Here is an 18,532-nt window from a genome sequence, read left to right on the forward strand (position 1 = left end):
GCACCATGGGAGGTAAGGGCTCGCGCACTGTGCTGTTTGATTCCAATATTTGTTTCATTATCCAGCCCTAGGCCCCCTATGGCTATATCTCCTCAATTTCATATTCTTTGTGGGAATTATTACCTTTGTTGGTAGGATCAGTGCAGTCCTCTCTCCCCAAATCCGGTTTGTCCTATTCTGTATATTGCAAGTTCGATGCTCTAAGCTCAGTGCTGTGATATTTTAGAGTCCAGGTGTTTTCTTTGCACTGTCCCATTTTAGTGGGTTTGCTATTCCTTTAGTCCACACTAAGTTGTGAAGGCCTGAATGTGTGGGCATTTTCCAGAGGCAGGGATTGTTTTTGTTTTTATTTTTACTGTTTTGAACTCAGGGCCTTCACACTCAGCTATATCCCAGTCCATTTTTACTCTTTATTTTGGGATAGGATCTTGCTAAATCACTCCTTAAGTTGCATACAATCCTGTCATTCTGGGCTCAGCCTGCAGGGATTTCAGGTGTGCCCCAGCATGCTAAGCCTGCTTTTTCAGTGTTAATCACAGGTATCTTTGAAGTATCTGTGCCTCTATTCATTTGTGTTTGGTTTTATCTTATTCTTGAGTCCTCACCATCAAGGAAAACAACATTCTCTTCCCTTTTCTCAGCCCCGGGTCCCTGCTCCTCACCTCTGAGGATTTCTCTGTTCTTTTTCCTCCCAGTTTTTCTCTGCTACTGTAGCTTTTCCTGGACTCTGCTTATACTGGTTAGTGTGAAAGTGGTGGACCTTGATGCCTGTCAGCACTGTTGTATAGTCTTTTTGTATTTGCTTATGTTCTCTGGTTTCTGCCCAGTGTGTCTTTGTCTTGTGGAGCTCTTTTGGTTCTCAGACCAGGGGTCTGAGCATCTCCAGGATGTCTGGGCCTTGTGTTCCTGGAAAGCCCCATAGGTGCTTTCCTGGTCTGTTTTGTGTTGCCAGAGCAGAATGCATACAGCTGGATATTGGATATATTTCCGGTGCCTAAAAGGTCTGAATACCTTGGTGCTTGTATTAGTTACTTAGCCAAAAATACCAGACACCTGCAGCTTACAGGAGGAGAAGTTTATTTGGTTTATGGTTCCACCAGGTTCAGTCCATGGTTAGCTGGCTCCAAGGCAGAAAGAGCAAGGTGGAAGGGCCTGGCAGAGGAGAGCAGCTCACTTTATGCTGCTCAGGAAGCAAGCCAGAGACAAGAACCAGAGACGAAACATAGTCTTCCAGGTCACAGCTCAGTTATCAACCTCAGCCAGGCTGACAGCACACTGAGCAATGAACTCATGAGTTATTAACTCACTGATGAGTAGACGGCCTTCCCAAATCCCTACCTCTGAACACAGGAGAATTTTGAGGGACACTGCTCTAAACTGCAACAATGCTGGGATACAGCAAGGGTCCTCTGGTGGCATTACAACATGGTGGATGAGTGGAAAGGAAAATGTGCCCACGCAGAGGGTCATATCTGCCATCGAGGGAGGAAAAGTGGGGTAGAGGCCAGGGTCATTTTTTCATAACAATCCAGGAATTAATTCACTCCTGGAGGTCCTTTCCATTCCGTGAGTCCAGCATCACTCATTCATGAAAGTGACATTCTCATGATGACCTTCCTTGGCTCTACCTTTTGAAGGTCGCACTGCCTCAACACCATCACACTGGGGTCAGGTTTCCCATAGGAACCTCTGAGGACAAATCATATTCAGACTGCAGCAGGTGTCTCACAAAAATGCCAGATGGCTGCACCACAGCTGGCACTGGCCACCTCACTGAAGGCAGGTGGTCACCACTTCCTGTCCACCAAAGATTGCCCTTCCCTTTAGGCTGTTGGGCTATAGGTCAGCACATCCCAGAAGCTGGTTTTATATTTGTAGCTTCTTTTTCTTTATCATTAATTAAGTTCATTATTTATTAAAGTAGCAAATAGATCAAAAATGTATCTATTGGGCTGGGGATTTAGCTCAGTGCCTGACTGGCAAGCATGATGTTGTGAGTTCAATCCCTGGTACAAAAAAAAAAGTATCTATTCACAAAAAAAGAAACTTTGCTCCCTTTACAATAGACAAAAACCATAAAAATATTTTGATGTAACACAGAAAAGTATCAGAAGTATTCATTGGCAGCAAAACTGCCAATGTTTGTGGGACAGCATAATTATGAATATATAACATCTTTTCAAGCTACTTTTAATTTAATAGTTACATTAACAGATTCTCATAGTTCTTGAAAGCAAACTATTGCAACTACAATTTCAGTGTAATTTGCCATAATCTTAATTATCAACAATGTCGGGATTGGTATTTTTTTTTTCCTATACTCAAAGAAGGAAAAATGTTTTTAAACATTTCTGAAATCGTTTCGTAGCTTCTTGTTAGCTGTGCCTGGGCACCCTCAGTAATGCCCGAAGGAGAAAGAGGGGGAGAAAAGGGTAGGGAATGAGCTGATTAAGGATTTTCGGGTCTCCCGTTTGCCCAGGACCCTTGGCTTATGTTGTCCATGCTTCCAAAATGTCTTGGATGAAATACAGCAGCTGCGTGATGTGATTGTCATGGCTGTGTCCCCTCTTGCTGAGATCAGAGGTCAGAGGTGTGGCACGTCTCTGCAGAGGGTACTCCTACCTCGTGTACCTCCCCAGAACAAACACACCTGGATTCTGATCTACACAGGCACAGCGATTTTCAAGGAAAGCCAAAGAGAACAGAGCTTTGGATGTTCTCGGCTGATCAGCGTGGACAGTCGAGTTGTCCATAAGCACTTGCTGGCTGTTTAAACCCTACACACCTCCCATGCTAGGAGACCAAACAGGAAGGCCAACTAGCCCTCAAAGCAACAAGGTCCAGTGGTGCTCTTCTGAAGCAGGCACTGAAGGACCGCGCTTGTGGTGCAGCCTCAGGGGTCATTTCCCCCGGGTTCTCCCGGCCTCTGTCTCCCGTCTCCCTTCCCTCGGCTCTCCCCTGGCACAGGCCCGCAGTTGTCTTTGCTCACATTTTTGGGCTGAAGTAACAGGAACTGGAGTCTAGGACTGGGTCAAGCCCACCTGGACCTGGACCCCGGCCCGGCCTCTTAGCCTGTCTCTGCCTCTTCCTCCTGCCTGGTGCAGTGGGGTGTCGTGCCGCTGTCCTCGGGACCAGGTTCCAGGCTCTGACGTGTTGTGCCATCTGTGTCTTCCAGTGAGCTGCCTCAATGGTGGGAAATGGAACGGGGAGGCCTGCGAGTGCCCCGACAACTTTGAGGGAGATCGGTGTCAGTACGTGGCCAACGTCTGCCACAACGGAGGCTCCTGGGATGGGCTCAAGTGCCAGTGCACCATCCTCTTCCATGGGCCAAAATGTGAAGATGTGGTCGACGGCATGGAGATGGGTGAGTGAGGCCCCAGGCCTCTCAGGACAGGACACGAGGCCCAGGTCTCTGCCTCCACCCGGCGCTGGGGCGTGGGTACAGGTCTCCTCGGTAGGGAGCCCATGGGGTGTTGGTTCGGTAAACAGTGCTGCCCTCTCCCCTCAGCTGTGCCTCGGTCGGTCGCTGCTCTCATGGATCTATCTGTGACAGTGACCAGTCAGCAGTACAACACAAAGCTGGAGAACCGGTCTTCGGAAGAATTCAAGAATTTCAATACCACATTCACAGATCAGGTAATCCGGGGAGAGCAAATCCCTCCCCGCCAGGGAGGAGCCAGAGATGTTAAGAAAGAAGCCAGGTGCGGTGATGCAGGCCTGTAGACCCAGAACTCTGGAAGGCTGAGGCAGGAGAAGTGCAAATTTGAGTCCTACTTGGGTGATTTATTAGTCTCCATCATAAATTTAAAAGGGGGGTGCTGTCTGGGGATGTAGCTGGTGAGAAGACCCTGGGTTCAGTGCCTAGTGCCATGTGTTCACACATGCACAGAAAGCAGCTGAGGGCTGCTTTCCTGGTAGATACGTGTGAATTTCTCAGCTCCTCCATGCCCTCTGGGGTTACCAGGGAGCTTGCCTGAGGGGCTGCAGTAGGGGTGGTACCAGGGTGGTGCTGGGCTCTGGAAAGGCACTGCATTGCAGGCAGGGGGGTTGAGGACTGGACAGTGCCAGAGGTGCTTTCTGTCCATGGAAAGGCCTGGCAGGCCCAAAGGTGGGATCTCCAGGATGATGCAGGGCCCTCTTCTTTCAGATGAATCAGATTTACGCCGGAATCCCTGAGTATGAAGGGGTCAACATCACAAGGCTGAGGTGAGTATCTGGGTCTGGCAGGAAGAGGTCTTGGAGTGCAGACGATGATGATAAGAACCATTTTCATGCTGCTGCCTGTGTTAGCCTGGGCAGGGCGGCAGCCAGGACAGAGGACCATGGACTGGGAGCTTATGTGACAGGAAGTTACCGTTCATGGCCCTGCAGCCTGAAAGTCTGAGGTGAAGGTGCCAGCAGGACCAGCTTCTCCTGAAGCCTCTCTCCCTGGCTCAAACCCTCGGTCTTCCTGTCTCAGCCTCCCAGAGTGCTGGGATCACAGGCATAAACTGGGTCCAGATGACCTCTTCATACCAGGAAGCGGTTGAGTTGGATTAGTGTCCACCCTGACAGCCTCACTTTAAAGACTCCATCTCCAAAGACAGTCACATTCTGAGGTTTGAGTGCCAACATATGGACGGGGGCAGGGACCCACAAGTGGGCCCTAACACCCCTCAGCTATGGCTCCACACACATCTCCTACTGAGGGAGGCCACCGGCACGATGGTTCCCATTGTACAGATGGAGAGTGAGGCACAGAGCAATGCCAGGGCTTGTGGAGGGCTCAATTATGGAATAGGAGAGCCAAGGTTCAAGTGGAAACCCTGTCCTGCTGGGAATAAGACATCCTAGAAAACCCAGCTGAAGGGGCCTCAGAGGTGAAGCCAGACCTTGCAGCATGAGGAAGGCACTGCCCAACCCTCCCTGTCCTGCGGTCTCTGCCGCCTGCTGCCTGGGATTCTGCCCCCCACCCTAGCTGTGTGAGATCCTGAGTGGTGTGGGCCGAGGCTGGTGTGGTCCTCCCGCTGCCCCTGCACTGTGAGGGAAAGATCCCTTCTTCAGGATTATCAGACTCACGATTAATCATTTTGGTATGGAGCTTATAGCTGAGAGCAAACAAGAAAAGTCATGAAAACCAAAGCAAACCAAGCCTGCCTACAGCTCACCACCACCCTCCACACCTGCGAGGGAAGGACGGGGCTCCCCTCAGGCCCTCCCAGGGCTTCACAGCCTGCAGGAGGCCAGGCAGCCTGCAGCTGCTGCTCTGAGAATAGCACTTCCTCTTCCTCTCCGGAACTGGACTCTCCTGACCCCCACAGGCCTCCCTTTGGTCTTCAGGGTGGAGGGGGTACTTATAGGGCTGGCCCTAGTCCTTGCTCTGTCTGTCCCTCTGTCCCTCAGGAAAGGGGAGGGATGGGATCCCTAGGGAAAAGAGTGGCTCTATTGACATTTCTGGTCTCAGCCGGCTGCCTGGAGGTGTTCCTGGGCTGATGTGAACCAGCATCTCTCTGATCACCACGTGAATCATGTGACTATTGGCTACAAATCATGTGGGCATGGGTATCTATCCCACACCCTCAGGCCAGACACAGGAGATGCTGAACTCTGAGGGATCCAGACCTTAGCTGGGCATGATGGCACAAGGTCTATAATCCCATCACTATGGGAGGCTGAGACAAGAGGGTCACAAATTTTAGCCTAGCCTAGGCAATTTAGTGACAGCAAGACCTTGTATCTAAATAAAAAATAAAAGGGAGTTGGTGATATATATAATTCAGTGCAAAGGCCCTGAGTTCAATCCCAGGACTACATTTTTTAAAAAGAGAGAGAAATATGGCTCTTTGTCCAGCAGGTGGCTCCAGAGAGATCTGGGAGTGGGAAAGGCAGTGAGAATCAGCCATTTCCAAAAGGTGGGGAAGAGCTTGGGGAGCCAGGGTTCCAGCTCCTCACCTTCTAGACAAGGATGCTGAGGCCCATGAGGCTCAGTGACTACACCAAGGTCACACTCTCTGTAGGGACAGTGACCTAAAGGGGACACTGTCCACATCCCCCAGGCCACAGGGAGACACCTGGTCATGGGGTGTCACTTACCGTGAAAGGCAGCCTTGAACTAAAGAGCACCTCAGTCTTCTACCTCTGATGCTAGTCTACGGGTTACTGCAATCCTATGATCCCAGAGGCTGTGCATGTACCTCAGTCCTCCCTATCTGTGGCTCTGCACCTATGGATTCAACAAATTGCAGACTGAAAATATTCTAGGAGGCGGAGATGTGGTGGGCATGTGTGTCTGTACTGAGCATGTGCACACTCTTCCCTTGTTAGTCCCTATGACACAGGAGAACAACTATTCACACAGCATCTGTGCTGTATTAGATATCAGAAGGAAGGCAGAAATGATTTATTATATCTCGGTGAAAGCTAGGTGTTGTAGCACATACCTGTAGTCCCAGTGACTTGGGAAGCTGAGACAGGAGGATTCCTTGAGCCCGTTCTGTGCAACATAGGCTTCATTTTGATAGATAGCTGGATACCGATAGATAGGTAGGAGCCCCTGGTGTTGACCTCCTGTCCTGTCCTCTCTCTCTCTCTCTGTCTCATCCCTGAGCTCCCAGGGCACAGAGAGGCAGAGCCTGTCTGGAGAAGGGGCGGGAAGGGTGAGCATCAGGGCTGAACAGGGACGAGGCCCAACCACGCCGTTGCTCCCCCTATCCCGCCCTACAGGCCTGGCAGTGTAGTGGTGGAGCACGAAGTCCTCCTGAGGACCAATTACACTCCGGAGTACAGGCAGGTGCTGGAGAGGGCCTCCCAGGATGTGATGGAGAAAATCGTGAAAGCGACCCAAGTGCAAATAAGCAACAGCAACAACAGCTGCTTGGGTAAACCCTGTGCTCCCTTGGGCTCTCATCTTTGTCACGCTGGGGCGAGGGAGGACAGCAAGGCAGGGCAGGGCAGGACCCACAGCCCCCCGCCCCGCATGCCTCAGCCCCTGAGGGTGCAAGGTGACTTGTTCCAAGAAGCTTCTTGTGTCTCTTTCACAGACTTTTTACTGTGTTTCAACTCAACTGCCACCACGGTGTCAAGTACCCCCATTGTCCAGTATGATCCTGAAGGTGGGTGCTGCTCTCATGGTTTGGGGGAGGGCTGGAGACGGGGGACCCCCGGCAGCAGCCCCACCAAGCTCCCGGGCCCTGACCACAGCTGCTACTCCTCATCCTCACAGAGGAATGCCGGGAACTGGCTAAGGACTACGCTGCCTACTTCACACTGGAGTACAAGGACCAGAAACCGTACTGCGTCACGCCCTGCATGACTGGCTTCAACGTCTCCCTGGACTGCCACAATGGCCAGTGCCAGCTGCAGCCCAGTGGCCCCCGGTGCAAGTGAGTGTCCCACCCTGGCTGCAGGGAAGCCCCCACCTTTGGGCTCAGTCAGATGCTGCCTGCAGGCTGAGGTCACAGAGTCCTGACTGCATCCAGTCCCAAGAGAATCACACTGGGGTCAGAGGGACCTGCGCGGCAGAGCCCCACGGCCAAGACTGGAAGAGCCCCTGGATGACTCCAGAGCTGCCCGAACTGGTGTCCTATTGTGCTGCACAAGGCTGAGGATATCGGCAAGATCTGAGGGAGCAAAGGAAGACCCGAGCTTCAGGAAGCTCCTAGGCCCCCTACCCCATCAGAACCCCATTCCTTGCCACAGAGTACCAAAGGTGGCCACTTAGCCATGGGAGTGGGGAACCTGCCAAGCCCAGCCTCAGAGAGGCTTTGCCAGCTGAAACTGAATTAAACAGAGTCACCAGCTGCCCAGCACCAGGCTGGAAGCAGGAGCCTCATGAGCAGAGGCCCGAGTCACTCTGGGATCATTTCCTGTAGGAGGGGCTCCCCTGCTGGTCCAGGGAGGAGAGGAACAGGGCTTAAGGCACGCATGGGTCCCAGCTGGGTCCAAGGCAGGTACTGACTGTTCTTTCCGCCTCCGTCCTCTCTGTTCTCAGCTGCCTGATCACAGCTACTCACTGGTACCAGGGGGAGACTTGTGAGTGGGGCATCCAGAAGAGCCTGGTGTATGGGCTCACGGGTGCAAGCGCCGTGGTACTGCTCCTGATCCTGGTCATCCTCCTGGTGTTTGCGCTGCACAGCAGGAGAGTGGCGAAAAAGTGAGCCCCCCAGCCCCGCCACATACTCCTCCCTTCTCGGTGCTGTCAGTCTCTCCCCGCTTGATGGCTTGTCCCCGTGGCTTGTCCCCCTGTCCTTATCCCTGCTCCCTGGGCATAATGAGGTCTCTGGTGTTTCTGTCAATAGAGAAAAGTTCAGAGTGTCTCAGTTGTTCAAGTGGTACGAAGACGGTGGCAGATCCATCCCTGGAACCATCTGGAATGCTAACTTTGACATCAGGGAAGGTATTGGCAATGCCCACTGGGCTGAGTGGCTCAGAGCATGGGGACACACAGAGGAGGCACAGGGAAGGATGCCAGGGCTTAACAGTGGGAAGAGAAGTGTTATTTCCTATCTTTAAATCATCTGGGAGCCAATCAGAGAGCGTGGTGGTACACACCTGTAATCCTAAAACTCTGGGAGGCTGAGTCAGGAAGATCGCAAGCATGAGCCCAACCTGGGCAATTTAGAGAGTTAGTAATATCCTGTCTCAAAATAAAAAATAAAACAGGCTGAGAATGTAGCTTACCCTCTGCTGTGTGTCCTGGATCCTAACAGACCCACAGCGGCCTATGCCCAGGGGTTTGGGACCACTGGTTTAGATAATCTGCCCCATTTTCAGTGGTTCTGTTTCTCTGGGTGGGCTTTGAGGGTGAGAGGATCGTTCACTGTCCTAACCATCTGTCTCGGCGGGGCTTCCGTCTCCTCTAGACTTTGCACATCTGGACTCTATCTACGGTAACTTCCAGCCCTCCCTGGACAACGTGGACTCCAGAGCCAAGGTAGCATGGCCAGGAGATTGGCCTCCTTTCCCTTGAGCCTGCATCCCCCTTCCCATGTGTGATGACCTTCAGGAAAGCAAAGTCACACTGATGATTCATTTGGTCCGGCCTTTGGTCCCTAGACCCAGCTGCCAGGAAATTAGTGTAACTCCATAGGAAGCCTGAGCGACGTGGACTCTGCCTTCACAGACCCTGAGGCCTCGGGCCCTGGGGTTCCATCCCGCACTTTACGTCCTTGATGGTGGTTGGTTGGTTGATTTTAATTTTGAACTACACATCTAAATAAAAACAATACTACAGTACATACTTGTATACCTCCCCCAGTACATACTTGTATAACTCCTCCAGAGTTTAAGGTGCAAATTTTCTTTCTTCACTTCTGTCTCTTCAATGTCTGCTGAACCGTTTGGAAGTCAGCTGTGGATATGACCACAGTCCCTCCCTCAACCCTTCGCTACCTACCCCCAAATATCATCCCTGCATACAGTGAATTACCCAGTATCTAACTTTTATAACAACCTAAGAAATCCTCTCTCAGCAGTGTGGCTTGACACCAGGCCCTTCACACTGAGCCACAGCCTCACCCTTTTTTATTTGAGATAGGATCTCACTAAATCACTGAGTTGCCCGGGCTGGGCTCCAACTTGTGATCCTCTTGCCTCAGCCTCAGAGCACTGAGATCACAGGCATGTGCCACATTCAGCCTAAAGAATCTTTGGTAACTATTTTCTCCATATGTAGATACAACAAATTTCACTCACTGACTTTTCTTTCTTTCTTTCTTTCTTTCCTTTTTTTTTTTTTTTTTTTTTTTTTTTTGTCTTTTCATCTGGAACCAACTCATGCTTTAAAAATATACTGTGTTTTTGGCTGGGTGTGGTGGTACATACCAGTGATCCCAGCACTAGGGAGACTGAAGCAAGGGCCACCGTAAGTTCAAGGCCAGCTTCAGCTCCAAAGTAAGACCCTGTCTCCAAAAACAAAAGAAATAAAAATGTGGAGGTTTTGTTTGTTTGTTTTTGTCTCTTTGAGACAAGGTTTCATTATGTAGTTCAGGCTGGCCTTGAATTCCCTTTGTAGTCCAGGTTGGTCTCCAACTTGCAGTGATCCTCCTGCCTCAGCCTCCTGGGTGCCGGAATTACAGACCTGTGCCTCCATGCCCAGCCTTATATTTTTAAAAGAGTCTAGGATGGAACTGAAGAGAGTCCAGTACTCCAAGTTTGAATATTCCTTTGTGATACCATTTGGGAATATGCACAGAAGGGCTGACGGAGCGGCTGTCGTGATATTTGCAGCTGACTTCCAAATGGCTCAGCAAAATTGAATAGACAGATATGAAGAAAAAATATGCAACTTAAACATTGCTCTCTGGAGGAAGTACACTATCTGTAGTATTGTTTTTACTTAGATATATAGTTCAAAATTAAAACCAACCAACCATCAAGGCATGATAAGACTCATTTGCTCCCACCGCAGCCCTCAGGAGATGCGTAGCATCGCATGGTGACTAAGGCCAAGACTGGTCCCTGGGTTAAAAGGAGACTAACCTTGATGACCACACTGATATTGCAGTGAGACAGAAGGAGCACCGAGTGACACTGTACTCTAGACAGGGAGCCTTGGGGCAGACGTGAAACCTCGGGCCAGATGCCAGGATGGGGAAGGAAGGAAGTCATATATTTTGGTGCCAGGCTTCAGGTTCTAGAACAAGTTCTAAGCCGAGCACTTCTCTAGGCCCAAGCCTCTTAACCTCCCGCGCTCAGAGCTTCCCTCTCTTTCCAGGTCCGTATTCAGAGGCCCCAGGTGGTAGGCACCCAGCTGTAAGGACAAGGAGTTTTGCAGGCCGCTGCGGGTCCGGGAGTGAGAGCTCCACCCGGTCATCCTACTGGAGCAGTGACCCCGCTGCGAGCATTGGGAACCAGATGAGGCGCAGCCCTGCGCTGACCGAGGAGGAAGAGGACAGAGACCACGCAGCAGCTCCCGTGGGGTCGCTGCGCACCACGCCAGAGGAGGCCTTCCCACCGCGCGCCAGAGGTTCCTGCTGCAGTCAGCCGCGTTCAGGACCAAGGACAGCGCCCGGCGCCCCGGTGCCCAAGAACCTAGCATCTGTTTAAAAACACGCAGCGTTCATCTTTGCATTTCCAAGAACATAAGTATTGTTAACGTTCTTGCTTTTATGGGTTCTGTTTTGTCATTAGCAAATACTATATATATATATTTATAAAAACTAAAAATAAAAGCAATTTTGTTACTCTACGTGGCTCGCAGCCCTTCCTCCTGTCACACTGTGCGCGGTCGGGTGTCTCGCCACCGCCGCCGGCGTGGTCTCCTCCTCGCTACGGGAAGTGGCCCTGCTGCGCTGGGGTCTAGAGATGCCGAGGGGCGTCAGGAGGACTCCATCTGCCACCCCAGGGTGTCATGAGGCAAGCCTCGCCTGCTCTTGCTCGAGGCAGGGACTCACTTCCAGACGGAGCACGGACTCTCCGCATGCTCCTCCTGGAAATGGGCTCACGTTTGTCTCCGTAGCGCTAGAGGCAGGGCCCTGGGTATTAATTCCGACTTTGCCATCAGTTCTCCGGCTTCGATTTGGGCGAAATCATATGAGCCTTTGAATGCCGTCTGGCTCTCTACCAGATAAGAACCAGGTCGCTTCTAAAGTCCCCTTCATCGCTGTCATGCTTAACATTTTGGAGCTGGCTTATTAGGACCCGGGCCGGGCGGCTCAGGACGCGTTTCGCGCTGGAGCAGCTCGGCCTTGCAGTCGGCTCTAAGGCAGGGCCTGGGCTCTGCTGCCCCCTCGTGGTCACAAAGCATCTGCAGGCACTGGCGGCTGTCTGGTCATTCCCTCCTTGCCTGCCACCAGCAGTGTTTCACCCACACTTGGCTCATCCCCACACTTACCATTAAAATCCCCAGCTGCTAAAATTGGGTTGAATTCGGTCAAGGTCTGCCTCCTCCGGGCCTGGCACTGGTGGCCATGGAAAGGCGATTCCACAGCGCCGCAGACCAGTCTGCAGCAGCCAGACTGGAACCTCTAGCTACCTCGGCCGCTTCTCGCTCTCTCGTCCCTTCTGCTGGCTGGAGGGACAGAAGAAAGCAGCCAAATGCAGAGGCTGTCGGGGTCCAGCCACTTACATACAGTCCGGGGCAGTAACTTCCCCCGGAGCTCTGCTGTCTCAGCCGCAGAAACCGAGGTCCCACTCAGCAGGATGAGGGTGTCTGAGGCGAGCACCAACCCACAGCTCCGCTGACCTCTGGAGCAATTGGGTGTGGAGCTGAGGTTGCAAACCAGGGAGTCTGGGAGTCCAGCCCGTGCTCTTGATCATGAGTTTTATGGTTCCCTGGCAGGTCTTCTCAGGATTAACTAGGCCTGGCATGTAAAAAGCTCTAAAAAGAAAAAGAGCAAAAGAAAAGACAAGACAAACAAAGGAGAGAAAGTGTGGGAGGGAAGGATGGGAGAGAGGAGGGGAGGAGAGAAGGGAGAAAGAAGAATGGAGAGAGGAAAAGAAACATTTAAGCAGTGCAATGAAAAACTACAGCAAATATTTGAATTTTTAAGCTGTCTTACAGTAAAAGACACATTGCCATGAGTCACCCTCAGAATCTCCACTCACCCCAGACACACCCCATCGCTGTCGCCACTTTCTGAAGCAGCTCTGCAAATCCTCTTCCTGAGGGTCTGTAGCTACACTGTTGGCTGCCTCCATGGCCTGAACTGATTCAAAACGTTTTCCTTTCACGATCGTTTTGACTTTGTCGAAGAGCCGGAAATCACAAGGTGCTCGATTTGATGACTAGGTGGGTGAGGACACAGTGCCAACTGCCTTTCTGTGGCATGGCACTGGGCAGGAGTGCTCCCTGCATTTTTTATCACACCTCCTAAGGCTACTCAGGGAAGAGAATCCAGAGCTGCTTCAGAAAGTGGCAAGGATGATGGGGTGAGTGTGTTTGAAGGGGGAGGTACTGAGGGGGGCCCATGGCACCATCTTTTACTGTAATAAATTTTTAGATTTAAACATTCACCATGGAATTTTCACACCTTCTGTGTTGCTTGCATCTCCTCCTTCACATCGCGCCCCAGCCTGGCTCACTCAGTCTCTTCTTGGAGCAGACACACCGAGGCCCAGAGAGGAGGCTTTGTCTGGGGGGCAAAGGCAGAGCAGAAGTTGGGGGCCACCTCCCAGCCACCGCTGACCATGGCACCTGTGCTTCCGTCTTGTGCCTTTCGGCGTCACTGCCTGTGGCTGTCTGCACAGGCCTTGTCTCGGGCCCTGCCTGTTCATCCACCTGCGCGCCCCAGGCTGCTTTCCCTGCACCCCACTCTCATGCGGAGTCCTTGCCCAGGGTCTGTGCTTCTGCTCAGAGCACTAATGCCCCTGCCCTTCTATTAAAGAGAACTCCACACTCCTCCTCATGATTTTCAAGATCCCCGACTTGGGGAACCATCTTTCCCTCCATCCCACACCCCGTTTGCACAGACTGCCCCGCCCTCCCACGGCAGCTCCTTCCTCTAGCTTTCCCAGCTCCTCCAGGAAGCCTTCTGGGACAGGCACCTTAGCAATCGGTCTCTCTCCTCCGAGGCTCCCTCGCATTCTTATTACGCCATCACCCTCCATTCCCCGTGGGAGGCTGAGGCAGGGCTCTAGCCCTCTGCCCCCCACAGCACAGCGCGGTCTGCACCAGTGTTAGGGATGTGCCTTACACTTAATTGAATCAAAACTCATCACAGCAAAGTTTCCTGTTTTTCCTCCCACAGTCAAGCCTCCCCCCCCCCCGTCTCTTCTCTCTCTCTCTCTCTCTCTCTCTCTCTCTCTCTCTCTCTCTCTCTCTGGAAAAGATCAAGGCAAAAGGGGTAGTCAGCTTACTTCTTCTTCCCAGGGGCCTTGGCTTTGAGAACAGACACAGCCTCCTGCTCCTCTGGGTCTCTTCAGGTCACCTGCTGTCACCAGAGACCCTGAGGGTGGGGAAGTAGGACATGAGATCGGAGGGCCCAGGATCACCTCCTGCCACATAAGCTATGACTGAGGCCACTTCCCTACCCTGGGGACCTGGGGAGGAGGGGCCATTTCCCAAAGCAACTTGTAAACCTCAGTCTCCCCCGTCAGACACTAAGCGGACAGAGGCTCCCGCACTAAGAACCCTGGAGGCTCAACTGAGTTTTGCAGCTGATGGTGACAGAGATGATTCTGAAGATGTTGTTTAATGACACCTCCACCCCAGCAGGCCTGATTCATCTGTGATGATACAGCGGGTGTGTTGGGGCGGGTGGAGGGAGGTGGCGGCGTCCAAAGCTGAGCCAGCTGACAACAGGCGCCACTCGCAGGGAGCCAGGCAGCGAAGGAAATTTACTGCGCATTGGAGCCAAGGAGAGCTCGGCCATAATCAGCCTGATTAGCTTTGTGCCTCCTGAGGGGAGCTGAGGGCGAGGGCAGGAGCAGAGCCCGAGGGAATGGGGCAGGGAGCCAGGTCTGCCTGAGTCAAGGTGGAGGCCCAGGAACCAGGGTTCACTAAGGTCAAGAGCAACCGGGGCCCAGGAGGGGCTTGCAGCAGAAGATGAGTGAGCACCCAGTCTTGGGGCGATGGGCATGGAGCAGGAGCCAGGCTGGAGTCTGGGGCAGAGAAATGCAACACAAGACCAGGGGAAGGCTGAGGGGGGAGCCTGCACCCCATGCCACCTCCCACCTGGCACCCTGTCTGGCTGATGAAGCCCCCAAGATTGGCCCTCAGGGAGCCCCGCTTTGGGCCCCCCAAGACTTGGCTTTTGCCTGACGAGAGGACCCCAGCCTCCATCTTGGTGTGGCCACTAGGTCTTGTGACCCTGCAGTGCTGGCTTCTGAGCTCCAGCTGCCACCTGAGGGCTCTGGCACTTGTTTACAAAGGACTTGGCACTGGGGTCTCAGGGGAAAGAGGACCCATAGTGTCTGACGAGGACTGAAGGACAGGCCATCCACAGGCTGGTTCTCCAACACTGGGCAGGGCCATTAGCTTCCTAGGGCTGGTGACAAAGAACCAAGCATGAGTGGCCGAGGCATCAGAAGTCTCTCTCACAGTTCTGGGGCCCAGAGGTCCAAGGCCAAGGTCCTGGAGGCATGGATACTTTCTGAGGGCTGTGGGAGAATGCTCAGGCTCCCCCCTGGCTTGCACTGTTTTGCTGGCCAGCACCGGTATCCCCTGGCTCCTAGACACATCATCTGCTTCCTGCTTCAGGTGACAGCCCCTTGCATGTGTGGCTCTGTCCACACTTTCTCCTTTTCCTATAGGGACTCCTTTCCTATGTGAAGAGGAGTCCAGCTGGGCACTGTGACACAGGCCTGTAAATCTGATACTCTAAGAGGCTGAGGCAGGAGGATTACAAGTCTTTAAATCCAGCTTGGGCAACTTTGTGACTTAGCAAGATCCTGTCTCAAAATAAATTTTTGGAGGGCTGGAGATATAGCTCAGCAGCACAATGCCTGCCTGGCAAGTGCTGCAAGGTCCTGAATTCGATTCCCAGTATCAAAAAATATTACTAATAATATATGCATATATTTTGGAGACAAGGTCTTGTCATGTAGCCCAGGTTGGCTTCAGACTTGTGGTGACTTTCTTGCCTCAGCCTCAAGTGCTGGGGTTACAGGCGTGCAGCACCAGGCCCTCAAAATAAAGATTTTTAAAAAGACTGGGGTGTAATTTAGTATGAAGGCTCTCAGTACTGTAAACAAAATGAAACAAAACATATATATATATATATATATATATATATAAAACTAATAGTCATTAATTTAACTTTACTAATAGTTTATGAATTATCCTACTTCCTGATTAGGCTGGAGATAAAACTTCCTCAAGAGAAAGATAGGGGAGAAGAGATATTTTGTCACTTTTATGATACATGTTTATAATACAGAGTCAATACATTTATTGCGGGGAATTAACACTACTCATATCGAACCCTGATCCATTTTACTTCCCCTTTGGAACCTGAGATCTTGAAAACCAAGATATCTTTAAGGAAAAAAGCAACAAGATGATACGATAGGTCGATTGATAGTAAGCATTGTGGTAAAAAGCTCAGTTTCCTGAAAACATATAAAATAGAACAATTCTAATGAGTACAGTTTACAAATAGCTTAAAATAGACACAAAGCATTAACTGGCAGAATTACAAAAAAAAATGGTCACTCTGAAATATTTACATGCATCAGAGACTTAATTTTTTTTTGAAATGGAGTCTCCCTACGCAGCCCGGGCTGGTCTTGAACTTTCTATTCCCCTGCCTCAGCCTCCCGAGTGCTGGGTTTCCAGGGGGGCTACCACACTCACCTGTGATGGAGCAAAAAACCAAAAACACCAATGGCGTTGAGAAGACAGAGGAACTGAACAAGACAACTGTAAATCGGAGAAGTGTGCAGGAGTCTGGATATGAAGCCTCGGGGAGTATTGGACGGTGGGCTGGGTGTGTTAAGGTATCAAGAGGGTGGAAAGCTGATCTGACTACGCCTTGGAGGCAGAGCCTTTGGGGGTCTAGGATCCCCGGAGTCACCTGGGGGTGAACGCCTGCAGTTGAATTCTGGAGGCTGTGAGGAAAGCGAGAGACCAAAAGATCTGTGTGTGTGTGTTCTGTCTCTTGGCACACGGCACCCTGTCCTGTCTCAGGGACCCTGCTAGCAAGAAAGCCACCACCAGCTGCAGCCCCTCAACCTTGGATCTCCAGAACCAAGGGCCCAAACAACCCTTTTTTCTCTATACAGTTCCCCCCTCAGGTGTTCTATAATATAATGACGCAGAGGAGCACATTGGTCTTCCTGAGAGTACAGCATCTCTTAAAGCCTCAGCACTGGGTTGAGATCGCCCGGCGAGGCCTTGCAAATGGAGAGCTGGGAACAGGGCCCGCTGCTCCTGACAGGACACAGGAGAGTAGAGAGGCAGCCAAGGGGGGAGGAAGGCGAGGAGATGCCAAGGAATGGGCTCTGCCCAGCACCAGTCAGATGCCAGCGGCACAGACACCGTGGAGGTCGCTGTGACCTTGGCCCCCCCCCTTCCTTGTGGGCTCCGATCCAGAGGCGAGGGCAGTAGGCTGTAAGAAGCACAGAGGAAGGGTGCAGAAGGAAGGGAAAGGTGCAGGGGTGAGGGGAAGAGGAAACGGAGGCCAGGTTCTGGGGCTGGTGGGAGGGCAAGGCCCAGAACCAGGCTGCGGCCCTGGCCCCTGAGGGAAAAATCACCACGCAGAGGCTGCGAGATTACCTTCCTTATGCATTCTGCAGACATTCGATTTTTTTAAAGGATGCACTGAAATTCGCTCGTATGAACACGTCTGTTAAAATGCATGGGTGGCCCAGGTTTGGGGGCTGCTGTAGCGCCTATCTGAAGTCCCGGTGGGCTGAGCTGGGAAAGGAGGATTTCCCAGCAGAGAGGGAGATGGCGGTGGGCCCAGGGTCTGGCAGCCTACAGGGACACCTGATGATTGAGGGGAGTATCCCGGGCTGCCGGGGACCTCGCGGGCTCCTGTCTGGGTACCACTCCTACTTCTCCTGCTGTGGGCATGCAGGGCCAAGGGGCGGTCTTGGAATTTTGTTTGCTTTTGAGACTGACTCTTACTCTGTAGTTCAGGCTGGCCTCTAACTCACAGAGCCCTTCTGCCTCAGCCTCGCAGGGGTTACAGGCGTGAGCCACCATACCTGGTTGTCCTGGAAGATAAATCGAGCAGGGATGGGGCGAGGGGCCACACAGGAGCCTGGCGCTGGAGGGCAATTCTGGAATCATCCAGCAGAGCTGGCTGAGGAGGAAGAGAGGAGGGAAGCGGCAGTTGCCGTGGCATCGCGGTGGTTTCCTAGCTGAGGAGCTGTAAATCCCGGAGGGAAGGCAGAAACCAGGATCCTGCGGGGCTCAGAATCCTGGGGAGGTGGTTTCTCCGGGTGGCTGAGCCTTTGGCCCGCTCAGGGGAGCAGGCAGGCGGCGTTTGCAGGGACGGCGCGCCCTCTGGTGGTTCTGGATGGTAACGACAGATCGAGGACCGAATTCTCCGTCAGCAATCAGCATCCGCAGTGTCCTGGGGCCGCAGAGCCTGTAGAGGAGGAGGAGGCCACGGGAAGAGGGGAGTGGAAAAGGAGGTGGAGGGCGTCATTTTAAAGAGAAAAGAGTCTTGGGAAGAGAGTGATCACATGTCGGAGAGGTCGAGGAGGGTAAAAGGTGAAAGTGGTTACTGTAATCCCACGACTCTGAGAGGCTGAAGCAGGAGGATCGAAAGTTCGAGCCCAGTTTGGCAACTTAACAATTTAGCAAAATCCTATCTCAAAATAAAAAAGGGCTGGGGATGTAGCTCTGTGCAAAGGCCCTGTATTTTTAACCCAGGAGCTGCCAATCATAATTTGCCCAGTGTGTGCCTACGCTGTATACGAGGTGTGGTTAAAATACATGGATGAAGGTATAAATTTTTAAAAATATACTGAAGACAGGCAAGGATGGCCAGGATTTTAAGGTAGTCTGCACTACATAACAAGACTCTGTCTCAAAAAAAGGAAAAAATGTACCAAAAAGAGACCTTTGCATGGATCCCCTTCAAAATAACCATCTTCCCTTCCAACATGATTATCCATCATTTTGTGGCTTTGTTTTTTTGTTTGTTTGTTTGGTTCATTGGTT

At 52.0% G+C, this 18,532-nt stretch overlaps 1 long non-coding RNA gene across 5 annotated transcripts; it reads right to left on the reverse strand.

Moving 5' to 3' along the window:
• Window positions 1-1,060: 1,060 nt before the first annotated feature.
• On the reverse strand, window positions 1,061-17,885 carry LOC106027719 (uncharacterized). 5 transcript variants are annotated; one of them, XR_010042353.1, is made up of 7 exons: window positions 17,569-17,867; window positions 16,214-16,467; window positions 13,777-13,865; window positions 12,935-13,052; window positions 7,398-12,298; window positions 6,420-6,615; window positions 1,061-4,172 (listed from the first exon to the last, which is right to left on the reverse strand). It is a non-coding gene; the product is annotated as an uncharacterized LOC106027719 (long non-coding RNA). The 5 variants fall into 5 exon arrangements; XR_010042351.1 differs by lacking the exon at window positions 16,214-16,467 and having other exon boundaries at window positions 7,398-11,989; window positions 12,164-12,298; window positions 17,569-17,866; XR_010042352.1 differs by lacking the exon at window positions 16,214-16,467 and having other exon boundaries at window positions 11,813-12,298; window positions 17,569-17,885.
• Between the last annotated feature and the right edge of the window lie 647 nt (window positions 17,886-18,532).

The sequence above is a fragment of the Cavia porcellus genome, unplaced genomic scaffold (genome assembly GCF_034190915.1).
Source record: "Cavia porcellus strain 051 isolate PalLab524CR breed Dunkin Hartley unplaced genomic scaffold, mCavPor4.1 scaffold_23, whole genome shotgun sequence".
Classification (NCBI taxonomy): domain Eukaryota; kingdom Metazoa; phylum Chordata; class Mammalia; order Rodentia; family Caviidae; genus Cavia; species Cavia porcellus.